Below are 6,958 nucleotides of genomic sequence, written 5' to 3' on the forward strand. Positions count from 1 at the left end.
CACTGTATCATCCTAGCTGTTATGTGACTGATTTCACTTGTAAATATTAGTCAAAGAAGCAAGAAGACGATCTCCCCCAGAATACGAGACACATCAAACTACCCTTCCTGCATCCAACTCCAAAAGCAGTACTTCTACTCATAATGTTTTTGTAAGCTTGGTAACATGACCTAACAAATACAGCCACCTAATTCATGTCATTCTTGCTTTAATAAGCAATGACTACAGATCTCTTCTTACGCAAAAAGAAGAAAAAAAGTGATAGAAAGCATTGGATGCTATTAGATCTGGGCCCCATAATCAGGCATATCACATGTTCTTTGTGAAAAGTGATGAAGCAGTAACCTGTTCAGTTCTCCAAAGAATTAGAGACAAGGTCTTTTCTGCTTTCAGTCATTTGGATCACAAGCTAAAAGGCTACTTCATTTCTTCCTCTTTTCAATAGACTGAATTGTGAAGGTCTAGGATGAGTGGTGTCTGAATGGCTCCATCTCATTCTGTAGTTCTGGTGGTTTCATCGTATCAAGACTAGAGAGGCTTTCCTGTGGGTCATATAAGGTTGGAGCAAGTACCCTTTTAAATAGAACATGCCACTGCAAGCCAGCAGGGCCTTCCTGCAGGTGTGCCCCCAGAAATGGATGAAGGGCCCTGTGCAGGTTGCCAAACAATGGAAAGTTCCTGTTCTGGGTGTTAACTTGAGTTACCACAGCCAGACAATGCTGCCAGTGGTGTGGAAGAAAAAAATCACTGTAGCCAGCTGTGCTGTTCACAGTCGGATGGTTTCTGTGTAGCTCCAAATGGTGATGGAGCCAGCAGCCTGTTGTAGCCAAGGGCAGGATGATGGATGGTCTACATACTGTGTCCAAGTAGAGAGAATGGCAGAAGTTCACTTCAGGGTTGTTAAAATGCTAATCTGGGTGAGTTAACAAAAGCTTAATAGAAAAGAGAAGTTTGAGAAATAAGTACACCTCATGTGGTATCTCCATGGACCACCGATTTGATGGTCCTCGGTTACATAAACAATTGCTTTTCAAAGTAAGAATGGTTCCTAGTTTTCCTGTTGGGAGGAATGGAAGCAGCTCCAGTTATCAGCTGCACTACCACTGTTGTCAGGGGCTAGAGAAAAAGTCAGCCTGACAACAGCCACCTCCACTAAAAAGGATTATGCTATGCTCAGTATAGTTATATGAGTTTTATTCTCTCTGTGTATCACGGGACTACATCAAAACACACTTTTTCCCAACTGGAAGTTGGCAGCAGGTCACAAAGTAAGCAGCAACCAAGACACTGGCTTTGGTAGACTGGAACACTGTCTCCATTCACATGAGCCACCAAGAAGAGTGCGATCTCCCGCTCTAATGACACTTTCATTACATGAACTACACTAAATACATTGAATTTATTCCAGTGTTAAACGCAGGAAAGCTGGACTACTGTAAATACTTGGTATGGATAATCTTACTTTAAAATCTCTTGAATAAAATTATATGCTCACCCCAAAGGGTATTTACATTTCTTGCCATTCTTTATTTCTTTTCATTCTTAAGTTGAACATACAGAAACATGTTTGCGTCACCTGGTGTTGGAATATTGGTTAGCCTAGCTCCTTGCAAACAATGATACTCAGTAAATACTGAGTGGATGGCATATCACAAGTGCCTCTTGCTTCCCCTAGAAATGAATCCAGAATATGCAAGTTTAAAGTCCACTAGGTGAAATAAAAGGTAATATTTTATCCTGCAATATGCTAAGGAAGGAGTTCACCTCCTATGGTTACACCAATAATGGTTAGGCATTCAGCCAGGCTCTTAACGCTGCATAAAATGCATCAGAAGGGTGAAAAATGACCCTATTTCAGATGCATTTTTCACTTCTTGTATCTTAGCGAAATTCACAGGCAAGAACAATGACTAAGCTAATTACCAAGGTTCATTATGATGGAGCAGCAAGAAGTAAAGAACTTCTTCAGTTTCAGTAAGTCCTTCACAATTATGGGCATCTTTGTGACTCAAAGCTCTGATTCCTGCTTACTTGCCTGTGTGCCTTTCAAACAACAGAAACCACCACACAGGATGTGGGGGCACACTTACCCTGAGCACAGTTACCGGACAGAACCTTCCTGTGCAGCAAGCAGCCAGGGAGTGATCTGGAGTCCCCTGAATTTCTAAGTTGCCCTTACTCTAAAGACTAAGAGGTTTACGTCACAGTCATCTTTCAAATCCATCAAACTAGGGGAGACATGACCAGATGGTGCTATCAGAGGGTACCAAAAAAAAAAAAAAAAAAAGAAAGAAAGAAAGAAATGGGCAGAATGCCCACAAATCTAAATCAAACTCAAGTTAACCAGCTGTTTGGTGATGGGGAAGTCGCAATATTCCTGGCATACTGTCCTGCATCACAGAAATGTTTCTCTAAAAAGCTTATGTATGTAGCATCCCTAGTAGAAATGAGAACAGGTAGCAATATTTTGCAGGAGCCAATAAGAAATAGTAGCTGGTTGTTAATCTAACTAAATGAGCCAATGGAAGAAAATGGTCTACTAAACAATGTATTTGGGTAATCTTAGGGTTATTTATTTAACTGTCTTTCCGAGAGCACATTCTAGAGACCCAAATCAAAACACAGACATTAACTATAAAAAAACGAAACTCAGCTATGACTGAGCTCTAGTTTATTTACCTTCAGATGTTTAAGATCATGGTAATACAGGCCCAAATCTCAGAGCTTATCTGGTAATTTCTATTTATCTAAGCCAGGGTAAATGTTTATGTAATATTTGCCAGCCTGACAAAACATGCCTGTCATTCGCTACCTTCAACATGACTACACACAAGTTAATTTCCTGAGTTAGATACCTGAGAGAGCTAAGGGATTTTTTTTTTTAACAGCATGAATAAACCAGCATCAAAACCTATTGTTTAAACCACCACAAGGATAGTAAAATCCTCACCTTGTGCTGTCTGCGATAAGACTTCTCAATTCTACAAGGAAAAAATACCTTGAAAAAAATTCTCAGAACAAGTATTTCTCCTATTTTGAGACAGAGACCAATCCAATGTAGAAAAATGTTAAACCTTTTCCTGGGACTTCAGCCTTGAAATAAACAAAATTATCCACTTTATTGCCCCAAATATCAAGTAGATACTGCAGACTTGAAATTCTTAGCAGCTAGAAGTTCTTGGGAAAATTGCCCTGGACACTTCTGTTCCCAAGAAATCGTAAACACTATCATTATTTTTAAGGGAGAGTAACCCCCTGTAGAGGTGGACATAGGTCCAATTACTGTTTACAATGTCTATATATCTACAGTAATGATCTATTGTCCCTTCTGTGTGAAAATCACCCAGCTGAGAGCGGCGAGATACTGGGATGCTGGAACTCGGGTTACTGAATGGTCACCTCAGAACCGGGAGCACTCCCGACTGTCTCTAATGCTGTAATTAATACCGCTACTTCATTCCGCGTTACTTCCATGACATTTAGCCTTTCACAAGTTCAGGATTTAAACAATCACCTGAACAGCTCTGGTCCCGACAGTCGACTTAGCAGAAAAATTTCAAACCCAGTTCTTATCCACACCTTCAAAGTCCTTTATGACCTTTTATTTCAATCCACGAGTTAGACACGATAGAGGAAGCTTTACGCCCTTTTAAGTCCCCCAAGGCGGCTGCTGTATCAGTTTCTGCAGACCAGGGACGAATATCGCTGTCAAGACTGGAAATAAAAGTTTCCCTACCTTCCTCCTCACCATCCCCCTGCCAGCGGCTGCCGACGCGAGAGGAGGCTCCCACCCGGCTGCAGGACGCCTCCTGTAGTGGGAGAAGGGGCTCATGCACAATTGACTCTTCCTTATTTGTTTCCATCCATAATTGATGGGTAGATGAGAACGTAACACATCTCAGCGCCGGGCTCTTGCCGCCTGGCGGAGACCCTGTCCAAGACGCTTCCGTAAATCATTTCCAGCCGGAGAACAAAGCACGGAAAGTTGCGGGGGAGACTGGCCGGGAGGAGAAACCCGGGCGCCGGGTGGGAGATGGGGTGGGCGGCGGGGAGCTCCCGGCCCCAGAGACCGCCCGCGGCGCGCTCCGAAAGCAGGGGGAGACCGAGAGTGGGTAGTGCCCGCCCTCTGGGCAGGAAGGAGCCCCTGCTGGAGCCAGGAGGGTGGAGGTGGCTGAGTCCCCTGAACCCCCACCACTCGCTGTACTGGGGCCGTCCAACCCCGGGGCGCACTGACAGGTAGCTGTCGTCGGCTGTGAGCTGCTCGGGTCCCGGCGGCTGCGCTACGCCCCTTCTCCAGGCGCAGGCGAGGGCTCGCCCGTCGGTTCCTAGCCGGGCGCGGCAGTGCCCGATCCAGGCGGTCCCAGCGTCCGCTCCGGGGCAGGCGGGCGGAAGGGGGCGGCCGAGCCCGCAGCCCGCTCCTTTGGCCTTGGCTCGGCTCTCTTGCTGGCTGGAGACGCCGTCCCCGACACCAAAGCAGCCTGATAATGTGCGGGGGAGCGCGGAGCTGGCGCTGCCTGGCAAGAAACTTTTACTTGCCCCCTCCTTCTGCTTTTTCTCGGATGGGTTGCACATTTCAGGGGGGCCTCCAAGTCCTTGTGCCCTTCCCCCCAACCCCCCAGCTCTGCCAGTTTTGACGGGTCCGCCAAACCTCTCCAGCCCCTCTGCGCGTCCCTTGCACCGCAGGCGGGGAAAGCTGATTAGAAAAGAAATCAACTCTCCAGTGACAACGTACACACACACACACTCACACACACACACACACACACACACACACGTACGCACACACCCGCTACGATTCAGGCTATGAGGATCTGGGTCCGATCCTCAGCAGGCGCCCTGAGCATTAGCAAATCTTTACAAGAGGGTCTTACCTCATGGGGGGGAGGCTGGTTTAAAAAAAAAAAAAAAGATTGTCAAGCGCAAGGAAAAAAATAAAGAAAAAATGAAAAATATACATGTATATCCCACTGTCTCTTTAGGTCTTGGCTTCCTCGATATAATCCTGAAACTCGCCACCACCAGTCCTTGCAGCAAAAACAGCAGCGGGACGAAGCGGGAGCAAAACAAATCGAGGCACGGCAAATGGTGTAATTCGATCCATCTCCAAGTCAATCCATCAGGCGAGCCGGAGCCTGGTTCCCTCCCCGACTCGGCACCTCGCAGCCCGGGGCCCACCCCCAGGCGCGGACTGCAGGAGGCGCGGGTGGCGCGGCGCGATCGCCCTTTCCCGAGCTCCCCGGCCAGCGCCGCCTGGAGGCCCCCAGCCCGGCGCCGCGGCCCCGCTGACCCTTCAGTGGCCTCCGCGTCCCTCCTCCCCCGCGCTCTGCTGCGCACCCTCCTTCTCCCCACCTCTGAAGAGCTGCTCCTTCCAGCAACTCCCAGCGCCTGTCATCCAGCTCGCGGTGGCTGCTGCAGCCTGAGAAGCCGCCTTTTTGCTTTCCTTTTTCCTTCCCTGTTTTTCTCACTCGCTCCCTCACTTTTCTTTTTCAGAGCTTTCCTCCAGACATCCAGAGGACAAATCATTGCAGCCCAGAGGAACTGCAGGCGCAGTTGCTCCGTAAAGTTCTTCCTTAGTTTCCTAATCTAAAATTTATTTTTAAGCACACCGTTACAAACCAGCCCCTATGTTACCTTTTTCGCCCCCCCCCCAATTTCTCTTTATAACCACTAAGCAAAACAGCTGGGGAGAAGCAATCAAACATTGCTTTATCTTTATAAAATACAGAAATTGCTTACTAAAAATCCCATTTCTACTTTGAATGAAAGCCATTCAGTACAGTATAATTTTGCAGGCTAATGAGCCGGTTTTACAGGCAAGTGTTTCGTGTAATATGTTGTGGGAGAAATGAAAATGTCCTTGAAGTGACATCATTTAGAATTGACTGTCACAAATGAAAGGGAAAAAAAAAGTCACGTATTCCAAAACAAGAGGATGTGAATCCAAACTTCATTTCCAAGAACGAGCTGTGTTTTATTAATTTCCAGTTGAATTATGAATCACTGAGGGCGCTAAATGGCTGGAATGAACCATGATGCCCCTATTTAAAGAAAAAGAAAGAAGAGAGGTTTTTCACCAAACTTTTAATTTTCATTTGCGTATAGTTAATTACTGTGAAAGAGAGAAGAGGGGCAGAGAAAGGATTTTCCTTTCCTTGATGGTTCCTACTTTCTCCTCAGCACAATTAAATGTTTACATTTTTAAGGAAAATACCCTATTCTGAGTTGTTCCTGCATCTTCCACTGATAGCCTTGAAAAGGAACTCATAAAGGCACCCCAAGGGACTGCTGCAGGACTCATCCTGTTTTCTCTGTAGTTAACACTTTGTTACCAAAATGAAGGAGGGAGGAGGAAGGGGTATCTTAAAATATAAACTCTTCCTGCTGTTCTTCCTATTGGAAGAAAGGGGTAGGGGGCGGAAAGAACAGCTTTGGCAATACTGCTGAGTTTTCTGTTGTTAAGGCTTTTGTTGGCTGGCTGACTGGTGTTTTTTGGTTGTGCTGGGCTCTGACATCATTGCAAGTTACTTGGCAGTCAGGGCCTTTCCCCAGCCAACTTCTGACCCAGAAAGCTGTGCCTATTTTACTGGCATCCAGTTTTTCTGCATTTTCTCCATCAAGGGAGCAAGCCCCGCTACATGCAGAGGGCTCTGCACTGAATGAAGATGCAGTGGCTTGATGAGGAATCAAACTGCCATCCACCTGGAGGCAGAAAGCTCCTGAGCTGTCCTGTGTCTGCTGTAGCAGCAAAGCAAAGAAGTTCAATTCTCTAGATTCCCGAATTCTTTGCTGAAATGCTGTGATGGCCAACTCTCCAGAGTGCCATCCCAGAGAATGCAGTTGACCCTACACTGAGTTCTTCAATCCAGGAATGATTCCAGAACGATATGCTGATGGGTCATTTTGAGCCAAAAATTAGACGTGTTTTCAGTTTCAATATCAGTCTAGATCTAAGAGCCAA

General features: G+C 46.2%; 1 protein-coding gene across 8 annotated transcripts in view; it reads right to left on the minus strand.

Moving 5' to 3' along the window:
* SEMA6D (semaphorin 6D) overlaps positions 1-5,166 on the minus strand; it is a 58,342-nt gene extending 53,176 nt beyond the window's left edge. For 4 of the 8 annotated variants that reach the window (XM_033108391.1, XM_033108389.1, XM_033108382.1 and 1 more), the window contains exon 1: positions 3,737-4,512. The gene's annotated coding sequence lies outside the window, so the exon portion shown is untranslated. Of the gene's footprint in view, positions 1-3,736; positions 4,513-4,871 lie in introns of those variants that run through there. The other 4 variants (XM_033108383.1, XM_033108377.1, XM_033108386.1 and 1 more) reach the window with 4 other exon arrangements.
* Positions 5,167-6,958: the final 1,792 nt, after the last annotated feature.

The sequence above is a fragment of the Rhinolophus ferrumequinum genome, chromosome 6, assembly GCF_004115265.2.
Source record: "Rhinolophus ferrumequinum isolate MPI-CBG mRhiFer1 chromosome 6, mRhiFer1_v1.p, whole genome shotgun sequence".
Classification (NCBI taxonomy): Eukaryota; Metazoa; Chordata; class Mammalia; order Chiroptera; family Rhinolophidae; genus Rhinolophus; species Rhinolophus ferrumequinum.